We start from the raw sequence: 20,679 nt of genomic DNA, 5'->3' as shown, positions 1-20,679 counted from the left end.
ATGTCAGACTTTATTTTTGGGGGCTCAAAAATCACTGCAGATGGTGACTGCAGCCATGAAATTAAAAGACGCTTACTCCTTGGAAGAAAAGTTATCTAGACCAACCTAGATAGCATATTGAAAAGCAGAGACATTACTTTGCCAAGAAAGGTCCGTCTAGTCAAGGCTATGGTTTTTTCCAATGGTCATGTATGGATGTGCGAGTTGGACTGTGAAGAAGGCTGAGCGCCGAAGAATTGATGCTTTTGAACTGTGGTGTTGGAGAAGACTCTTGAGAGTCCCTTGGACTGCAAGGAGATCCAACTGGTCCATTCTGAAGGAGATCAGCCCTGGGATTTCTTTGGAAGGATGCTGAAGCTGAAACTCCAGTACTTTGGCCACCTCATGTAAAGAGTGACTCATTGGAAAAGACTCTGATGCTGGGAGGGATTGGGGGCAGGAGGAGAAGGTGACGACAGAGGATGAGATGGCTGGATGGCATCACTGACTCGATGGACGTGAGTCTGAGTGAACTCCGGGAGTTGGTGATGGACAGGCAGGGCTGGTGTGCTGTGACTCATGGGGTCGCAAAGAGTCGGACACGACTGAGTGACTGAACTGAACTGAACTGAAGGCATTCACATGTGAACACGTAAAATAATAGTAGTTATTTTGAGAACATCTCTTTACTGAGGGTTATAGATGTAAGGTTTTAGATGCAGAAGATCCACATAGGAAGGGAGAATTAAGAAATTTACAGAGAGGTTAATGTTGAGATGGAACTTAAAGGAAATGTGCAGGGAGCCGGCATATTGCCTATTGAGTGCATATTGCATATTGAGTGCAGCACTTTCCACAGCACCATCTTTCAGGATGGAATAGCTCAACTGGAATTCTATCACTGCCGGGAGCCAGCGTGAGGAGCTCCACCCATGACAAAGGTCATGAGGAAGGAGGCTTGGCATGCAAAGGCGGGATCGAGCCTCAGGAGTCCCCCTGGAAATTCTCGAGCATCTACCCCCCAAAACCAGAGTCTGCCTACTTTCTGCTTTGTGCTTTCACCTACACCTCTGACTTTACGGGGGCTGTCCCCACTACCTCTCTCTGAAAAAAGAGTTAACTTACAGCTCCAGTTAATAAAGTTCCTGGGTGTGATAGTGTTTCAACCTACAAATTCCTTTGGAAGTCCTCTAGCCTGCCTGAATAGGTTTTTCTAGCCACATGTGATTGCTCAGAGTCTCCCAACTGTGAGAGGCATGAGATGTTCTAAACTGTCTAAATACAGATTCCTTTGAGCAGTTAAAAGATTGATTAGAAATTGTATTGGTGAAGGGATTTTCACTTGTTGGGCCAATGTTTACTGCTAAGTCTCCATATCCCTTACCTGCTGTGTCCCTGGCAGTGTATTGATTAATATAATTGGTGTAAGTAGTAGCTTTAATGTTTGTAACCTGGGACCCTTGAGTTAATTCTTTTTCTTGTTATAGCCCACCACACCTTTGCTCTGTAGGAATGCAACTTTATCTAATGCTTTTGGAGGGTGGCTCCTGACCAATCACCTTTAGAGAAAAATAAGTTTTCTGAAGAAAGGGTCTTAAAATGTTAACAGGCCTCTGGGCCAGAAGATGATGCAAATCACCTAAGCTTTTGCATATGATAAGTTTGCAGGAAGAAAGCCTGGCTTGCTGCATGACTCTACCCCTTCCCCCATTATCCTCTATGCATAACTTAAGGTATAAAAACTACTTTGGAAAATAAAGTGCAGGCCTTGTTCACCAAAACTTGGTCTCCCCATGTCGTTCTTTCTCTCACCTTCTGGCTGAATTATTCAGCCTCTTTTCTCCACTGAATTTCCTCACTGAGCTATCCTTATTTCAGCCTCTTTTCTCCACTGAATTTCCTCACTGAGCTATCCTTATTCTATTACTCTATATCCTTGATTAAAGTTTAATTAAGCAGTTGTTTCCTGATCCTCGCCGACGCCATCCCTGCTTCGAATTCCCTGGATCCACCGGGGCTGGACCCCGGCAAGTGGCGCCCGGAACAGGCTAATTTGAAGGTAGGTACCTCAGAAAAAGTGTTGAGAAAGTGTTGAAATTACGGGACGGATAGGCCCCCACCCAGGGTGCCGCGGACCCCCCTGTAAGACAGAGAGGGCGAGTAGTGGTGGGAAGTGTTAAAGGGGTTTGAGAGAAAACCCGGTTTTTATTGAAAGTGTCAAAGGGGTTTGAGAGAAAACCCGGTTTCTAGAGTTAAAAGGCCAAAAAAAAGCCTGATCTTTTAAAAGCTAAAAGCTTTATCTTCTGTTATACTTAATTTTCTGACATGGGTAACACTGAAACTAAGAATGGCAACTCTTTATACAAGTAATCTTGAAACTGTTAAAGAGGCTACTGCTAATTTTGATACTTGGGTGAAGGTAAAAAACAACTAAAAACTTATCCTATAAATATGATTTAAAATGTTCTGGACCCCCGTCATGAGGCTGTGGGATAGCCTATGGGAGAGGCTATAGCGGTGGATGGTAGTGGGTCTCCACCTTCTGTGCAGATCATATTTTCTGCCATTGACGAACAAAACGAGGGAGACTGTGCTCTACCTCCCGAGGAAGGAGAGGGCTTACAGGACGCTGCGGCCGGGCGCCCTGGCGAGCCCCCTCCCCCTCTACACAAACCTTTAAAAATTTATCCAACAATTTCTGATTTAAGGCGACTACCCCACCTCCGCTTGCACCTCCCAGGGCCTAGGAGTTCCCCAGTTTACATCCAAAGCCTCCCAGAGCATTGCCTAAGGCTGAAAAAGATTAAAAAAAAATTCTTTTAAACAAAGGAGCTTTTAAAGAATACACAATATACAGAGCCTGCTCATTGCAGAAAACCCCCTCGGGGGGCCTCACCCAAGTGAAAAAAAAAAAAAGAAAGAAAGAAAAATAAAAAGAAAAAAAGTGAAAAAGAAAAAAGGAAAGAAAATAGAGAAAGATCTAAAGATATAGAGCTAAAGAGTGAAAAGGAGAGAGGAACGGAGAAGGAAGGAATCAGGGAACGCAGCAAGACTGAGAAAGGAAGAAAGGAAGTTAGAAAAAGAGATACAGAGAGAAAGAGAGGGAGGAGGGAAGAAAAAGAGAGAAAGAGGGTAAAGGGAAAGAAACGAAGGAAAGAGAAGGGTAGCGAAAAAGGAAGGGGGACAGAAAAGTGAGAAAGGCAGGAAGAGAGGGGGAGAGAGACAGTAAGAGACGCTGTGACCACGCGCCCTGGCGTGCTCCCTCCCGCTCAGCGCAAACCTTTAAAAAACAAAACAAAACAACTTACACACCACTTTCTGATTTAAGGCGATCGCTGCCACCTCCGTTTGCGCCTCCTAGGGCCCAAGAGTTCCCCACTTTGCCCCCAAAGCCTCTCAAAGTGTTGCCTAAGCCTGAGGAAGATAAAAAGTTGTTTTCAACAGTGGAGCTTTTAAAACAGACTGCGTGCACAATGTGCAGAGCGTGCTCCTTGGAGAAAACCCCCTCAGCGGGGGGTCTCACCCAGGCTAAGAAAAAAGCGGACCAGTAAGGGGATTTAGCAACAATATTAACCCCTGACTTGCTCCGATTCCAATGGGAGTGGCTGGCCCCCTGCCTGAGGGCATTGTAGGACTTGTGCTAGGGCTACCTCGTTTTCTTTTCAAAAAATTTTGGTGGTGCACGGTGTAGTAGATTCTGATTATATTGGAGAAATTGAAGTTTTGATCTCGCCACCTACCAAAACTGTGCAAATTAATAAAGGTCAAAGAATAACACAGTTTTTGTTTTTACCTTACTATCAGACAAGAAAACTCGACTTCTCAAGCTAAGAGCTGCAGAGCTAGTGATCTAGCCTTTTGGGTACAGGAAATTACAGCTCCAAGGCCTTTAAAAGATCTTTTAATTCAAGAAAGTAAAATGTCAGGTCTATTAGACACAGGAACAGACGTCTCTTAACATTTATGGGAAAGACTGACCCAGCTCCTGGCCAACACATACTACTGAAAATGAGTTGGTAGGATTAGAGTAAGTGGTATGCAGGGTGGGAATGCTGTAGAGAAAAAGGTGAGGGCGAGTTTAAAAACCTTGAAGAGTAGTGAGTTCCCCATTGCTGGAAGTATTCAAGCAAAGATTAAATGGTTGCTTGTTATCTAAAAAGCTATAGACCAGATTTAGGTTACAAAACGATAACTGGAGAAGCTTATAAAGATGTTGTGCAACACCTCTTTACTTGCTTCTCATATTTAGGTCTGCCAAAAGTTTTAAAAACTGATAATGCCCCTTTGAAGCTGCGGAGAGATTGTTTACTAACTTTAAATGATTTCCAAAAATTATTAGGGGACATTAATTGGATACGCCTACATTTAAAACTGACTACTGCAGATTTAAAGCCTTTGTTTGATTGCTTAAAAAGCGATCCTAATTCCAGTTCTAAGAGAAAGTTGACTAATGAGACAGAGTCGGCTCTTGTTAAAGTAGATGAGACTTTAAATGATCAGTTAATTAGGATTAATATTACCAAAAGATGAGATTAAATTATTCTTGCCACAAAACATACACCTACAAGGTGTTTGTGACAAAAAGGCCCATTGGTTCCATCTACCAGTGACCCCAAGAAAAATAGTTTTATCGTATCCCAGCTTGGTGGCACAATTAATTATAAAAGGAGGAAAAAAGAAGTGTGGAACTTTTTAGAAAAAAAGTAACAAATATAATAATTCCATTCAATAAGGATCAACTGCAAGTCTTTTACAAAATAGTGATGATTGGCAAGTTGCCCTGATAGATTTCAGGGGTCAAATTTTGTTTCATTTGCCCTCAAGCCCCCACAGTAGTTAAAAGTTCAAAAATGTTAGATTGGCAGTTTGAGGATACCTGTGGAACTTTCCAACCCTATGTAGTTCCTACGCTCCCCTTTACCCTATGGATGAGGGATGTGCTGTCTCAAATAGGAGATACTCAGAGAAGGGTTTTCTCAATTTCTTAGTTATCAACAGGCAGTACAATTAACAATACTTTATATATTTTTATAAATACATAATATAAATATATTTGCCTAATTACAGTTTGCCTAATTAGGTATGGGTATAAATAAAACATAATAAAGGTATACCTAATTCTATTTATAGATCTATACTTAATTAATTTGTATATAAATTAATGTGTATACTATATATGCATATTATATATATACTGTATAATTAAATATATACTGCAGTAATGTAATGTGTGTGTGGCTGATATTAATTGGTATAGATTGATGTGCTGTGATGATATATGTTCTATATACAGTATAATTATATATGTATGACATGTATTATTACAACGCATTGGTTTGTGTTGGTTGGTATTAGCTGTGTACGTGTTGTATTGCTGTAATATATATTAATTAATATATTATAAAGGTTAATTCAAGTATATTGATTTATATATATTATATGTCAATAAGTTTATACTTGTTGCCATATATAAATACATATATACATACATTTTACACTTAGGTATATCTGTATACCAAAATGAAATAAGGAGGTTATACATTTATTATTTAAATTTATACAGAGACCTAAACTAAACATTAGACCTAAATTAACATATCCCTAACTTTATGTTGTTAAAATGCAAATTTTAAAAATTTAAAAAATTAAATTGACAACTGCTTGACAATTCCTTTGCCATAAAACCCCCATAGGTGTAACTGGGGAAGCCAGACAAAAAATTTTTATGGCAAAACGGCTCCCTAGAATGGGTCCATCTTCCCGCCCAGGCTAAAAAAGTAGTGGCCTCTTATCCAGGACTGATAGCTACGTTGATATTGAAAGGGAGAAAACGTAGCATTGAATTGTTTGGTAAAGAACCAGCAGAAATTGTAATTCCATATAATAAAGAACAACTTGATGCTCTTCTAATGTTTGATGAGGATTGGCAGATTGCTATAGGAAACTATTTTGGTCAAATTTTTGCATGATTTACCTTCACATGTTTTGCTGAATTTTGTATCCAGACATCCAGTTATTTTTTCTGTCAGATATAAACAATCTCCTGTTCCAAGTGTTCAAATAGTTTTTACTGATGGGTCTGCAAATGGTAAAGCCTCCATAGTTACTAAAAATCACCAAAAGGTTTTAGAAACATAGGAAACTTCAGCTCAAAGAGCTGAAATACCAATAGTCATAGAGGCTTTTGCTATGTTTGCAGATGAGGAATTTAACCTTTATTCTGATTCTCAGTATATTGTCAGGTTGTTTCCACACATTGAAACTGTGGTTTTGCCTGAAAATAAAACTACCATATTTCATTTGTTAACTAAATTACAACAACAAATTTGGAAAAGAAATAAAATATTTTTCATTGGACACATTTGGGCTCATTCCGGATTGCCCGGCTCTTTAAATGCCTTTAATGATTTGGCTGACTTGTTAACCAGAAATACAGTGGCTACTGTGATTGAGGAGGCCAGAGCCTCTCACTCACTTCATCATCAATATGCTACTGCCTTAAGATAGCAATTCCAAATTCCCAGAGAGACTGCTCCAGAGATTGTGCGTTCTTGCTTACACTGCCCTACTGTTTATAATAGTCTACCTATGGGAGTTAATCCTCATGGTCTCAAACCTAACGTACTCTGGCAAATGGATGTAACTCATGTGTCTTCATTTGGAAAACTGTCCTTTGTTCATGTAACTGTAGATACCTTTTCTCACGTTATTATTGCAACTGCTTGTACCGGAGAGGCAGTTAAAGATGTGATACAACATCTCTTTACTTGTTTTTCATATTTGGGCCTGCCAAAAGCTCTGAAAACTGCCAGTGCTCCTGCTTACACTTCTAAGTCTTTTCAGGAATTTTGTATAAAGTTTCAAATTAAACATAATACAGGCATCCCTTATTATCCACAGGGACAAGCCATTGTGGAAAGAGCACATCAAACATTAAAAATCCAAATTCAAAAATTAAAAGAAGGGGAGTTTAAGTATAGCTCTCCCCATCAAATCTTGCAACATGCTCTTTTCATAATAAATATTCTAAATACTGATCTGGCTGGAACTACTGCAGTGCTTTGTCATTGGTGCCTGGAGCAATTAAATGCAAAACCATTAGTCAAATGGAAGGACCTCCTCTCAGGACAATGGAAGGGTCCTGACCCATTATTAACTAGCGGTCGAGGATGTGCGTGTATTTTTCCACAGGATGCAGATTCTCCAATTTACATCTGGGACAGGCTGATTCGCCATGTTGCAGTCCCCCAGACATCCAGTTCCCCCATTGCTTCGATCACAAAACAGGAGCCCACCAGAAGGAGAGGCAAGATAAACATCGAGATCCCGGCGAGACCGACAGGGCTGCTGCAGCGCGAACTCCAGCCAAAAAATAATTCTACTTATTCTGTTTTGGCTTGTCTACCCTCTTCTTATGTTTTTCTCTTTACCAACGATTCTGGAAAACTTGATCTACTGTGACTTTCACTGGTGGACCCAATGTAGTGACTTGTGAACAATGCATGCTCTCATCTTGTTTAAACCCTCAATATAATGTTTGCTCCTTTGTAGTGTTACAACGTCCACCTTATCTTATGATGTAACCACTTATTGTTATATTAATTATGGTCTCGCTGTGTTACAACAACTACAAGATTTAATGTGATCGTGATGGTTTGTGGGCCTACTTATTTTAGGAATAGCAGCTTTAATAGCAGCAATTACTTATGTTACTGCGGCAGCAATATCATTGACTCAACAAGTGCATACTGCCCAATATGTTGATACCATGTCTAAAAATGTTTCTTTAACTCTAGCAACACAGGAAGCTATAGATAGGAAATTAGAGATGAGAGTAGACGCCTTAAAAGAGGCAATAATGCATATTGGGACTGAGTTACAGGCTTTAAAAGTGAAAATGGCTTTGTCTTGCCACGCTGATTACCGGTGGATATGTGTGACATCTTTAAAGGTAAATGAGACAGATTATGAATGGGAGAAAATAAAAAATCATATCTCAGGTGTTTGGAACAGCTCTGACATTGGCCTGGACTTAGGGAAACTTCATAATCAAATACAGACCCTGGAACACTCTTGACTGGATTTTACCGCCGCTGGAGCAGCTAATGACTTTTTTCACACCTCCTCTAACTTTATGTCTGGAAAAAACATTCTGTCTTATCTTCTCATAATCATTCTTCCTTGTATTGTCAGGATTCTTTGGCAGAACATTCAGAAGCTCGTGACTGAGCTGCATCTGGCTGTTTTACGAAATAAAAAAGGGGGAGATGCCGGGAGCCGGCATATTGCATATTGAGTGCATATTGCATATTGAGCGCAGCACTTTCCACAGCATCATCTTTCAGGATCTGGAATAGCTCAACTGGAATTCTATCACTGCCGGGAGCCAGCGTGAGAAGCTCCACCCATGACAAAGGTCATGAGGAAGGAGGCTCAGCATACCAGCGTGAGGAGCTCCACCCATGACAAAGGTCATGAGGAAGGAGGCTCGGCATGCAAAGGCGGGATCGAGCCTCAGGAGTCCCCCTGGAAATTCTTGAGCATCTACCCCCCAAAACCAGAGTCTGCCTACTTTCTGCTTTGTGCTTTCACCTATACCTCTGACTTTACGGGGGGCTGTCCCCCACTACCTCTCTCTGAAAAAAGAGTGAACTTACAGCTCCATGTTCTAAACTGTCTAAATACAGATTCCTTTGAGCAGTTAAAAGATTGATTAGAAATTGTATTGGTGAAGGGATTTTCACTTGTTGGGCCAATGTTTGCTGCTAAGTTTCCATATCCCTTACCTGCTGTGTCCCTGGCAGTGTATTGATTAATATAATTGGTGTAAGTAGTAGCTTTAATGTTTGTAACCTGGGACCCTTGAGTTAATTCTTTTTCTTGTTATAGCCCACCACACCTTTGCTCTGTAGGAATGCAACTTTATCTAATGCTTTTGGAGGGTGGCTCCTGACCAATCCCCTTTAGAGAAAAATAAGTTTTCTGAAGAAAGGGTCTTAAAATGTTAACAGGCCTCTGGGCCAGAAGATGATGCAAATCACCTAAGCTTTTGCATATGATAAGTTTGCAGGAAGAAAGCCTGGCTTGCTGCATGACTCTACCCCTTCCTCCATTATCCTCTATGCATAACTTAAGGTATAAAAACTACTTTGGAAAATAAAATGCGGGCCTTGTTCACCAAAACTTGGTCTCCCCATGTCGTTCTTTCTCTCACCTTCTGGCTGAATTATTCAGCCTCTCTTCTCCACTGAATTTTCCTACTGAGCTATCCTCATTCTATTACTCTTTACATCTCTAATTAATATCTAATTGAAGCTATTGTATCCTGATCCTCGCCGACGCCGTCCCCGCTTCGAATTCCCTGGATCAGCCGGGGCTGGACCCCGGCAGAAATGTATATTTGGGCAGTGAACAGGGGCTGAATAAATATTGCATATTTTGTCTATTTAAAATTTGTGTATGTCATATGCTCCAATTTGTTGTGGTTTCAAAAATAATAATGCGTTTATATTTAGAGCAGTTTTAGGTACAGCAAAATTGCATGGAAGGTATGGAGGCTCCCATCTATTTTCTGTCCATCCCCCATAACCTCCTCCTTTATGGAAATCCTGCATCACAGTGGTGTGCTCCCTATAGTCAGTAAGCCTACGTTGACCTCTCATTATTACCTAAAGTCCATAGTTTACAGTAAAGTTCATGCCTGCGAGTGTAAATTCTATGGGTTTTGGCAAATGTATAATGATATGTATCCATCATTGTAGTATCCTGCAGAATAATTTCACTGCCCTAAAAATCATATGTGCTCTGCTGATTCATCTTTTCCTATCCTCATACCCTGGGTAGCCACTGCTTGTTTAATTGTCTCCATAGTTTTGCCTTTGCCGCAACATGGCTTGTATCACTTAAATAATAAACATTTAGGTCTCTTCCATGTCTTTTCATAACTTAATAGTTCAGTTTTTTTTTTTTTTTTAAGTACCGTATGAATATCCCATTGTCTGAATGTAGCAAAGTTTGTTTATCCACTCACCTACTACAGAACATCTTGGGTGCTTCTAAGTTTTGGCAATCATGAATAAAGTGGCTATATATATATATATATATATATACACATGTGCAGGGTTTTGTGTGAATATAAGTCTTTAGTTCACTTGAGTAAATAATCAATGAGGGCCATTGCTGGATCACATGGTAAGTATACGTGTAGTTTTGTAAGAAATCTCCAACTCTCTTGTGAAGTGATTGTATTATTTGCATTCCACCAGCAATGGATGAAAGTTCTTGTTGCTCCATATTCTTGCCAATATGTGGTGTTGTCTGTTGTCTGGCCAAAAATGGATTTTGGCCATTTTAATAGGTGTGCAATTATATTTCATTATTGTTTTAATATGCATTTCCTTGATTAAATATGATGTTAAGTATCTTTTCATATGCATACTGGTCATCTATATATCTTTTTGGTGAGATGCCTTTTTAGGTCTTTTTCCATTTTTAAAATCAGGTTGTTCTTACTGATGAGTTTTAAGAACTTTTTGAATATTTTGGATAACAGTCTTTTACCAGATGTGTCATATGAAAGCATTTTCTTCTAATCTGTGGCTTTTCTTCTCATTCTCTTGACATTGTCTTTTATATATAGAGCACAAGTTTTAATTTCACTGAATCCCAACTCATCATTTCTTTCCTGGATCATGCCACTGGTGTTGTATCCAAATTCACTGAAATACCTAAGGTCATCTAGATTTTCTTCTACATTATTTTCTGTTAACTTTATATATTTGCATTTTGCATTTAGGGTCAGGAAGATCCCCTGGAGAAGAGCATGGCAATCCACTCCAGTGTCCTTGCCTGGAGAATTCCATGGACAGAGGAGCCTGATGGGCTACAGTCCACGGGGTCACAAAGAGTTGGACATGACTGAGTGACTAACACTTAAGTTTTTATGATCCACTTCAAATTAATTCTTGTGAAGGGTATATATACAATCTCTTCTAGACTGATTTTTTTTCATGACCAGTTACTCCAGCACCATTTATTAAAAAGTCTATCTTTCCTCCATTGCATTGTTTTCTTTCTTTCTTTTTTTTTTTTTTTGGTCAAAGATCAGTTGACAATATTTATCTGGGTCTGATTCTAGTCTCGCTATTCTTTGTTATTGGTTTATTTGTCTCTTCTTTCACCAAGGCCACGCTGTCCCCATTACTGTAGTTTTACAGCCAGTATGGAAGCTGGGGAGTGTGTCAGTCCAGCTTTTGTTCTCCTTCAATTCTGGGTCTTTTGCAAGAAACGTTAGAATCAGTTTGTTGATACATTTGTAGATGTTCCTTGTCAATTTTATCGGTAATTAATGGGTGTTGGATTTTGTTAAATGCTTTTTTTCTGCATCTGTTGATATGATTGCATGAATTTTTTTCTTCAGCTGGTTAATGAGATATATTATTTGATTTTCAGTACTGAACCACACTTGAGAAATCCCACTTGGTCAGAGTGTATAATTCTTTTTATACATTGTTGGATTTGATTTGCTAATACTTTATTAAGAATATTTGTATCTATATTCATGACATACTGCTCTGTAGTTTTCTTGTAAATGTCCTTTGCTTTAGTGTTAAAGTGATGCTGATCTCATAGAATGATTTAGGAAATATTTCCTCTGCTCCTATCTTCTGAAGAAAATATACAGAATTGGTATAATTTCTTTCTTAAATGTTTGGTAAAACACCAATGAACCTATCTGGGGATGAGTTTTCTGTTTGGTGATATTATTTTTTATTAAATTTCTTTAGTAATAGATATAGGCCACTGTGATGTTAATGCCTCCTAAGGGCCAAAAATTATGCTAGGTGAATATATATTTACTCCTCAGCTGTGTACTGAGACATAAAGAGTAAATAGTTGTATTAGACATTAGTTGACTTCCCTTCTGCACTAGATAATTCTAAGCCATTCATGGTTATTCCAATCATCTTGCCAAGGTGGGCCAGTGGGCATGTGATGCAATTCAGCCAATGGGACATGAGTGAAACACTGCTCAATGGGTTATTCAAAAGGTTTCCCTCCTCATTAAAATTTTTTATTGGAAGAGGAATTCTTCATCCTCTCAGTGTTGTCTTGTCTGGATATGGATTGCAACTGCTGCAGCCTTCTTTGGCCGTAAGAACCAGTGTTAGATTGAAAATGATGCTGAGGATGGCAGAGAAAAGTGAAGGTAGAAACATGGAAATGTGATAAGCAGCAAACCTTTATACCTGCCATATCTTCAGCTGGCCTTACCCTTGGGCATCACATTCTATGAGGTAAAGGTATTTCTTTGTAATACATTTTTTTCTATTTCTTGTCATGAAAAACTTGTGTGAAATACATTTGTTTCCCATTCTATGGATGAGAAAGCTGAGACTTAAAAAGGTTAAATAATTTTTCCAAAATTTCACATCTAATAGGTGTCTGAGCTTGTGTCCGAACCTGGATTTGTCTCATTCCTTTGCATATTATGCCACTGCCCACCATATATAAGTAAACAGATATAATAAATTAATAAAAGCCAGAATAATTAGTATTGATGGCTGTTAATTTTCATATACAAATTGTCTGTTGCTCTAATATAAAATGATTCCACCTTTCGATGTGAAGAACTAGTTTTGTATCATCTTAGTTACATGAAATATATGATTTCATCCTATTTAGCCAAGATGGAAAATACACAAATAAACTTAAATCATTCTGGGTCCCACAGAAATATGTAGTCATTTGAATAGTGACCTCCACATAATACCTTTAACCCCCACCCACAAATTAAAAAGATATGTTCACTCAGGGTCTAAGCATATGAGTTTATTTAGACAAATGTCTTTGAAGACATAAAAATTAAGAACCTTGAGATGAGATCATCTTGGGTTAGTTATGTTCCATTTTCCATGGAATAGTGTTGGTCCCGTGAAATGGTTACCCATCTAAGGACTACATTTCCTAGTGCTTGAATCTCAGTCAAATGTGTATCTGGGTCAGGGTAGACCCTAAGCTCAGTGGCAAGTATCTTTAGAAGAGAGGACACACAAAGAAGAATGGAAGAGGACATAGACATAGAGAAAATGGCCATATGAAAATGAAGCCAGAGATTGACCCCAAGCCAGAGAATACTTGGAGCCACTGAAAGCTAGAAGAATTGAGAAGAATTCTCCCTAGAGCCTTTGGCAATACTGACACCTTGATTTTAGATTTCTGGTCTCTAAAACTTAGAGAAAATAAATTTCTGTTTTTATTTAGCCACCAAAGTTCATAAATATTTCTTACACCAGCCCTAAGGAACTAAGATAGGAATTTCCTGACCTAAAGAATTTTAATTTCCTTCCCTTTCCCTTGAAACTGATTTCTCTGTGTTGACTGCTGTCTCAGTCAACATGGTAGGCATGGCAAACCATATGTTCCACTTTCCATGGAATAGTGTTGGTCCTCTGAAATGGTTACCCATCTAAGGACTATATTTCCTAGTGCTTGAATCGCAGTCAAACGTGTATCTGGTTTTGACCGGTGAGCAGAAGTGATGAGTGTTTCTTTTTAGGTGATGGTGGTTTAGTTGCTAAGTTATGTATGACTCTCTGCGACCCCATGGACCATAATCCACCAGGCTCCTCTGTCCATGGGATTTCCCAGACAAGAATGCTGGAGTGGTTTGCCATTTCCTTCTCCAGGGGATCTTCCTAATCCAGGAATTGAACCTGCTTCTCCTGCATTGCAGGCAGATTCTTTACTAACTGAGCCACCATAAGGTAATTAAAAAGAGTGCTCTTTCTTGAGTCTTTTCCACTGGTTGGATCAGAAAACAAGGTTCTAAGGGCAGACCGCTAGATTACAGTACCATCACAGCTTAGTAAAGAAGAACACAGCATATTGAGGAGAGTGAATTTCTTAAATAAAAGTGGGGTTCTGCCAATCAAGATAAAGGTAGGAAACATAAAATATCTGCCACAAGTGCTTGTTATGTTCATATACTTTTTGACTGGAGTTGCTTTGATGCAATTCAGATAGTTAAAAATACTTTCCCAAAGGATACATTCTCAGCCCCTTGGACAATAATGATAGTATTTATAAAGTATTACTCAAATGTTAACGAAACACTGACTCAATACTCATTTACTTCTTATAAGAACTGTGTCATGCAGCTAAAATCAGTTGAGCTAACATTAGAACTAAGAAATTTTGACTTCTAAGCCACAGCTCTTTCTGCAGCAGCACTCCATTTACAAATGGAAATTCTTATCTCTTTCCAGGAGACATAAGCTAATCATATATGGTGGACATCTGCTTTTTTTGGCTATCAGTTCAGTTCAGTTCAGTCACTCAGTCGTGTCCGACTCTTTGCGACCCCATGAATCGCAGCACAGGCCTCCCTGTCCATCACCAACTCCCGGAGTTCACTCAAACTCAGGTTCATTGAGTCAGTGATGCAATCCAGCCATCTCATCCCCTGTCGTCCCCTTCTCCTCCTGCCCCCAATCCCTCCCAGCATCAGTCTTTTCCAATGAGTCAACTCTTCACATGAGGTGGCCAAAGTACTGGAGTTTCAGCTTTAGCATCATTCCTTCCAAAGAAATCCCAGGGCTGATCTCCTTTAGAATGGACTGGTTGGATCTCCTTGCAGTCCAAGGGACTCTCAAGAGTCTTCTCAAACACCACAGTTCAAAACATCAATTCTTCAGGACTCAGCTTTCTTCACAGTCCAACTCTCACATCCATACATGACCACAGGAAAAACCATAGACTTGACTAGATGGTCCTTTGTTGGCAAAGTAATGTCTCTGCTTTTCAATATGCTATCTAGGTTGGTCATAACTTTTCTTCCAAGGAGTAAGCGTCTTTTAATTTCATGGCTGCAGTCACCATCAGCAGTGATTTTGGAGCCCCCAAAAATAAAGTCTGCCACTGTTTCCCCATCTATTTGCCATGAAGTGATGGGACCAGATGCCATGATCTTCATTTTTTGAATGTTGAGCTTTAAGCCAACTTTTTCACTCTCCTCTTTCACTTTCATCAAGAGGCTTTTGAGTTCCTCTTCACTTTCTGCCGTAAGGGTGGTGTCATCTGCATATCTGAGGTTATTGATATTTCTCCCGGCAATCTTGTTTTCAGCTTGTGCTTCTTCCAGCCCAGCGTTTCTTATGATGTACTCTGCGTATAAGTTAAATAAGCAGGGTGACAATATACAGCCTTGATGTTCCATGTCCAGTTCTAACGGTTGCTTCCTGACCTGCATTTTTGGCTATGCAGTATATATTTTCCTTTCTTTTATTTCATGCTAATTGATCGGGCCAGGTATTGGCCGCTATCAGTGCTTCAAGCAGAGTTGCATCTTTTCCTGATTCCAGGATGGACACTGACCAATCAAAAATGGTATTCATCTGGCATGTGACACAACATGGACCAGTAAGAGTCAAGTCCGTAAGTTTCATTTTGTATGAAAATACAAGAAACCTCACTGGGGGCAGCTGTCTTGCTAACCATATGGAGTCTAAGAAATAAGGCAACAGAGCTGATATATCAGACATGAATCTGAGGCCATCATTTGTGTCCCTGAATTTAATCAAGCCTGAAGCCAAATTTACTTATAGACTTTTCACAAATTTCTCTTTAAAAAAAAAAAAACTATTTTGAGTTTTTTTTTTAATCAACTGTTCATAAACTAGCAGGTTTTACCTCATATGGATGAACAGTTATTTAAATAAGAAAACTTAAATACTAGATAAGAACTATTTCATTTTAGTGACTTCTGGTTTTAGAACTTTGAGCCAGAAGTTTGTGTAGACACTTAACTAGTTTAGCCTCAGGTACAGGATCTGAAAATACTGAGTTCAGAATTTTGTGCCCTTTGTTACTCAAGAAATAGGAGCCCAGTACATGTAGGAGCTCAGTGAAGGACTTGTTTAATATCAAATAGATCTGGAAATAGTGTAAACTTTCATAAACTACAAGTATGTGTTCATACCTCCTCACTGAAATAAATTGTTGATACTTCTACAACAGCTTATGACTTAATATTCAATATGATAAACTCTCTTCCTTCTGTTGCTTTATAATTACTTGAATAACAAAACACCAACATTTAATTGTGTGTATTAGAAGGAGACCAGTTAAAGAGATCTCTTTGGAGAGGGTAGAATTTTAAAACGTATCTCACGTGTTATATTTGCCTTATTCACATTTCTTCTTCATTAAAACTTAGATTATGTAAGATGATTACTAGGTCATGTCAAGGGTTGTGAATGATTGCCCTGAGTTTATTTCATTTCTTTAGTACATATATGTAACAATTTGGCCATTCCAGTCCATGGGGTCACTAAGAGTTGGACACGACTGAGCGACTTCACTTTCACTTTTCACTTTCATGCATTGGAGAAGGAAATGGCAACCCACTCTAGTGTTCTTTCCTGGAGAATCCCAGGGACGGGGGAGCCTGGTGGGCTGCCGTCTCTGAGGTCGCACAGAGTCAGACACGACTGAAGCAACTTAGCAGCAGCAGCAGCAGCCATCCCAAATCACAGTTGTGGTATTTCTGAATCCATGCTACTTTAGTATTTATAGGCATTGATGGAATTTGAGGAATCTAAGTTTCTGTTCATTTCTGTTGTTGTTCAGTCGCTAATAGTGTCTGACTCCTTGCGACCCCATGGACTGCAGTACATCAGGCTCCTCTGTCCTCCACTGTCTCCCAGAATTTGGTCAAATTCAGGCCACTGAGTTGGTGATGTTATCTAACCATCTCATCCTCTGCAGCCCCCTTCTTTTGCCTTCAATCTTTCCCAGCATCAGGGTCTTTTCCTGTGAGTTGGCTCTTTGTATCAGGTGGCCAAATATTGAAATTTCAGCTTCAGCATCAGTCCTTCTAGTGAATATTGAGGGTTGATTTCCTTTAAGATTGACTGGTCCTTCTTACAGTCCAAGGGAGTCCAAATTCCAGCACCACAATTCAAAAGTATCAGTTCTTTGATGCTCAGCTTTCTTTATGTTCCAACTCTCACATCTGTACATGACTACTAGAAAAACCGTAGTTTTGATTATACAGACCTTTGGCAAAGTGGTGTCTCTGCTTTTTAATACACTAACTAGGTTTGCAGCTTTCTTTCCAAGGAGCAAATGTCTTTTAATTTCCAAGGAGCAAGCATCTTTTAATTTCATGGCTGCAGTCACCATCTGCAGTGATTTTGGAGCCCAAGAAAATAGAGTCTGACACTGTTTCCACTGTTTCCCCATCTATTTGCCATGAAGTGATGGGACAGAATGCCATGATCTTAGTTTTCTGAATGTGGAGTTTTAAGCCAGCTTTTTCACTCTCCTCTTTCACCGTCATCAAGAGGCTCTTTAGTTCCTCTTCATTTTCTCCCATTAAATGATATTATCTACATATTTGAGGTTGTTGATATTTCTCCTGACAATCTTGATTCCAGCTTGTGATTCATCCAGCCTGGCATTCCACAGAATGTACTCTGCAAGTAAGTTAAATAAGCAGGATGAACAAGGAGTACAGCCTTGTCATATTCCTTTCCCAATTTTGAATAAATCAGTTGTTCCATGTCCAGTTTCTTTCTTTCTTTCTTTTTTTTTTTGTGTGTGTGTAATAAAGTTTTATTAAAGTATAAAGGAGATAGAGAAAGCTTCTGACATAGGCATCAGAAGGGGGCAGAAAGAGTACCCGCTTGCTAGTGTTAACAATGAAGTTATATAATCCAAAGAATATCTGGAAGTTGTAAAGACCTCATCAGACCTACTCCCATAATTTACATTTTAAGATAACACTGCCCTCAGGCAAGATACATCCTTGTAAAGACCAAGTCTACTCCCATAATTAACATTTTAAGATAACAGAAGGTTGACTCCAAAGACTGTCCTTAGGCAGGATACATTATTGTTATATAATCCTAAGGAATGTGGAGAAAGAAAAAACGTTTGTCCTTTCTTCCTCCTTGAGAATTCCAGACCCCTCTCTCCTTGGGGACCCCTAGACTCCCTATCAACCTGCCTAGGAAATGACTCTCTCATTCCCCCCTTTTAGGAGAATTATGTTGCCTAGGGAAAAGGGGCGTCGTTCTCATAACTGTTGCTTCTTGAACCACACACATTCCTATAGAGCCTGGGAAAGATAGGTCCTTTAGTTTTTGCCTCTAAAGGAGCAACTGGGAAGTTTAAGAGAAGATAGAGATGGAATAATCTGTGAAGAGCACTGTTTAATATTGCACAGAAGCAGAAAATCCTCTCATTCATTTGCTCCTTGGATAATGGACTCTCATGCAAATGTAAGCTCCTTGAGGCCAAGAACCTTGTCTATTCAGTTTATCAGCACTTAAGAAGAGTTTTCCAGGCAGTACTAGTGGTAAAGAATCCTTCCAATGCAGGAGACATAAACAGGTTCAATCCTTGGGTGGGGAAGATTCCCTAGAGGAGGGCACGGCAACCCACTCCAGTATTCTTGCCTGGAGAATCCCATGGACAGAGGAGCTTGGAGGTCTGTGATCCTTAGGGTCACAAAGAGTTGGACAGGACTGAAGTGACTTAGCATGCATGCACACAAAAGCTTAATCCACAGTAAATACTAAATTATTATCTAAATAATAACTGGAAAGATAGGTGAATAAAAAAACATTTAAGGAATTAAGTAAATAATGCTCCAAGTTTCATCATGAAACTCAGGCTTTTATTACCCTTTAGCCTAATCCAATTAAGACTTTATTTTCTTAGGCTCCACAATCACTGCAGATGGTGACTGCAGCCATGAAATTAAAAGACGCTTTCTTCTTGCAAGAAAAGCTATGAAAAACCTAAACAGTGTATTAAAAAGCAGAGACATTACTTTGCCAACAAAGGTCTGTCTAGTCAAAGCCATGGTTTTTCCAGTGGTCATGTATGGATGTGAGAGTTGGACTATAAAGAAAGCTGAAGGCCGAAGAATTGATGTTTTTGAACTGTGGTGTTGGAGAAGGCTCTTGAGAATCCCTTGGACTGCAAGGAGATCCAACTAGTCCATCCTAAAGGAAATCAGTCCTGAATATTCATTGGAAGGACTGATGCTGAAGCTGAAACTCCAATACTTTGGCCTCCTGATGCGAAGAGCTGATTCATTGGAAAAGACTGTGATGCTGGGAAAGGTTGAAGGCAGAAGGAGAAGAGACAGAGGATGAGGTGGTTGGATGGCATCACCGACTCAATGGACATGATTTTGAGCAAGCTTTGGGAGTTGGTGATGGACAGGGAGGCCTGGCATACTATAGTCCATGGGGTTGCAAAGAGTCAGACATGAGTGAGTGACTGAACTAAACTGAACTGAGCCTAATCCAATCCCATTCACCTTTCTTACCCGCACAGGCTCAGGTATTTTATTTATTTTTGTATTAGTTTGTTTATTCAGGCTTCCCTGGTGGTTCAGATGGTAAAGTGTCTGCCTAAATGTGGGAGATCCGGGTTTGATCCCTGGGTCGGGAAGATCCTCTGGAGAAGGAAATGGCAACCCACTCCAGTACTCTTGCCTGGAAAATCCCATGGACGGAGGAGTGTGGTAGGCTATAGTCCATGGGGTCACAAAGAGTCAGACATGACTGAACTCAGGTATTTTATTTATTTTTGTATTAGTTTATTTATTCAACAAGTGCTTGCAAAGCCTTAGCCAGAAGTTGTCAACAGGGAATGGTAATATCCTCCAGTTGTGGCATTTACATATGTATGGGGGCATTTACATATGTATGGGGGCGTTTCGTTGTTGTTACAATGACTGCCTCTGTTGGCACTTAAGGGGTCAGGTATGGTAAATAATCTGTAATCTGTTCTACTATTAATGCACATTGAAGTTTGTTTCCAGTCATTGTGAGCATACTCTACTCGTCTCGGTAAGATTCCTTTCTTGGGACATTATGTCCAAGAGATTCTCTAGGACAATCAATGACTTTCAAACTCTTTTAATCATGACCAAAAATAGCTAGTATATTTTACATCACAACCTTGAAACATACACATGTGTATGTACCTGAAACAAAAATTTACGTGACAGTGCTTTTACTATGTATAATGCACTCTGATCTCTGTTAAAAATAATGCTGCTTACAACCCACTAAGTTGACTTTTCAAAAGCTGTTCATTGGTCAAAACTCAGTTGAACAAGCAGTGTATCCAGTAGTGGGAGTGCCTCTAAAAGCAGGTTCATATTTAACTTTTCCTGGAAATGCTATTTTTAACATTGTTATTCTAACTTTCTGCTACTGCTGCTAAGTCGCTTCAGTTATGTCCGACTCTGTGCAACCCCAGAGACGGCAGCCCACCAGGCTCCCCCATCCCTGGGATTCTCCAGGCAAGAACACTGGAGTGGGTTGCCATTTCCTTCTCCAATGCATGAAAGTGAAAAGTAAAAGTGAAGTCGCTCAGTCGTGTCCGACTCTTAGCGACCCCATGGACTGCAGCCCACCAGGCTCCTCCGCCCATGGGATTTTTCCAGGCAAGAGTACTGGAGCGGGGTGCCATTGCCTTCTCCGTATTCTAACTTAACCTGCTGAGAATAAAGAGATTCTGTTGCTCTACAACCTTGCTGTTAGTCTTTACTTTTCTCCACCACATGTGTATCATACTCTATGCAATTTTGTATCTTTTTTCACTTAACATTAATATGAACAATTTCCAAAGTCAATCAGTTCAATTCAGTTCAGTCGCTCAGTCATGTCCGACTCT

At 39.6% G+C, this 20,679-nt stretch overlaps 1 protein-coding gene and 1 long non-coding RNA gene across 22 annotated transcripts in view; both read left to right on the top strand.

The window, feature by feature from the left end:
• The window catches only part of PRKG1 (protein kinase cGMP-dependent 1), a 1,681,227-nt gene that overhangs the window by 192,594 nt on the left and 1,467,954 nt on the right, over nt 1-20,679 (top strand). The gene's annotated exons all lie outside the window — the stretch shown is intronic.
• Nucleotides 1,549-12,485, top strand: LOC129637134 (uncharacterized). Its single transcript, XR_008707344.1, has 2 exons — nt 1,549-2,038; nt 10,775-12,485. It is a non-coding gene; the product is annotated as an uncharacterized LOC129637134 (long non-coding RNA).

The sequence above is a fragment of the Bubalus kerabau genome, chromosome 22, assembly GCF_029407905.1.
Source record: "Bubalus kerabau isolate K-KA32 ecotype Philippines breed swamp buffalo chromosome 22, PCC_UOA_SB_1v2, whole genome shotgun sequence".
NCBI lineage: Eukaryota > Metazoa > Chordata > Mammalia > Artiodactyla > Bovidae > Bubalus > Bubalus kerabau.
The sequence above is the reverse complement of the archived record's forward strand: the minus strand, read 5'-3'. Positions and strand labels throughout refer to the sequence as shown.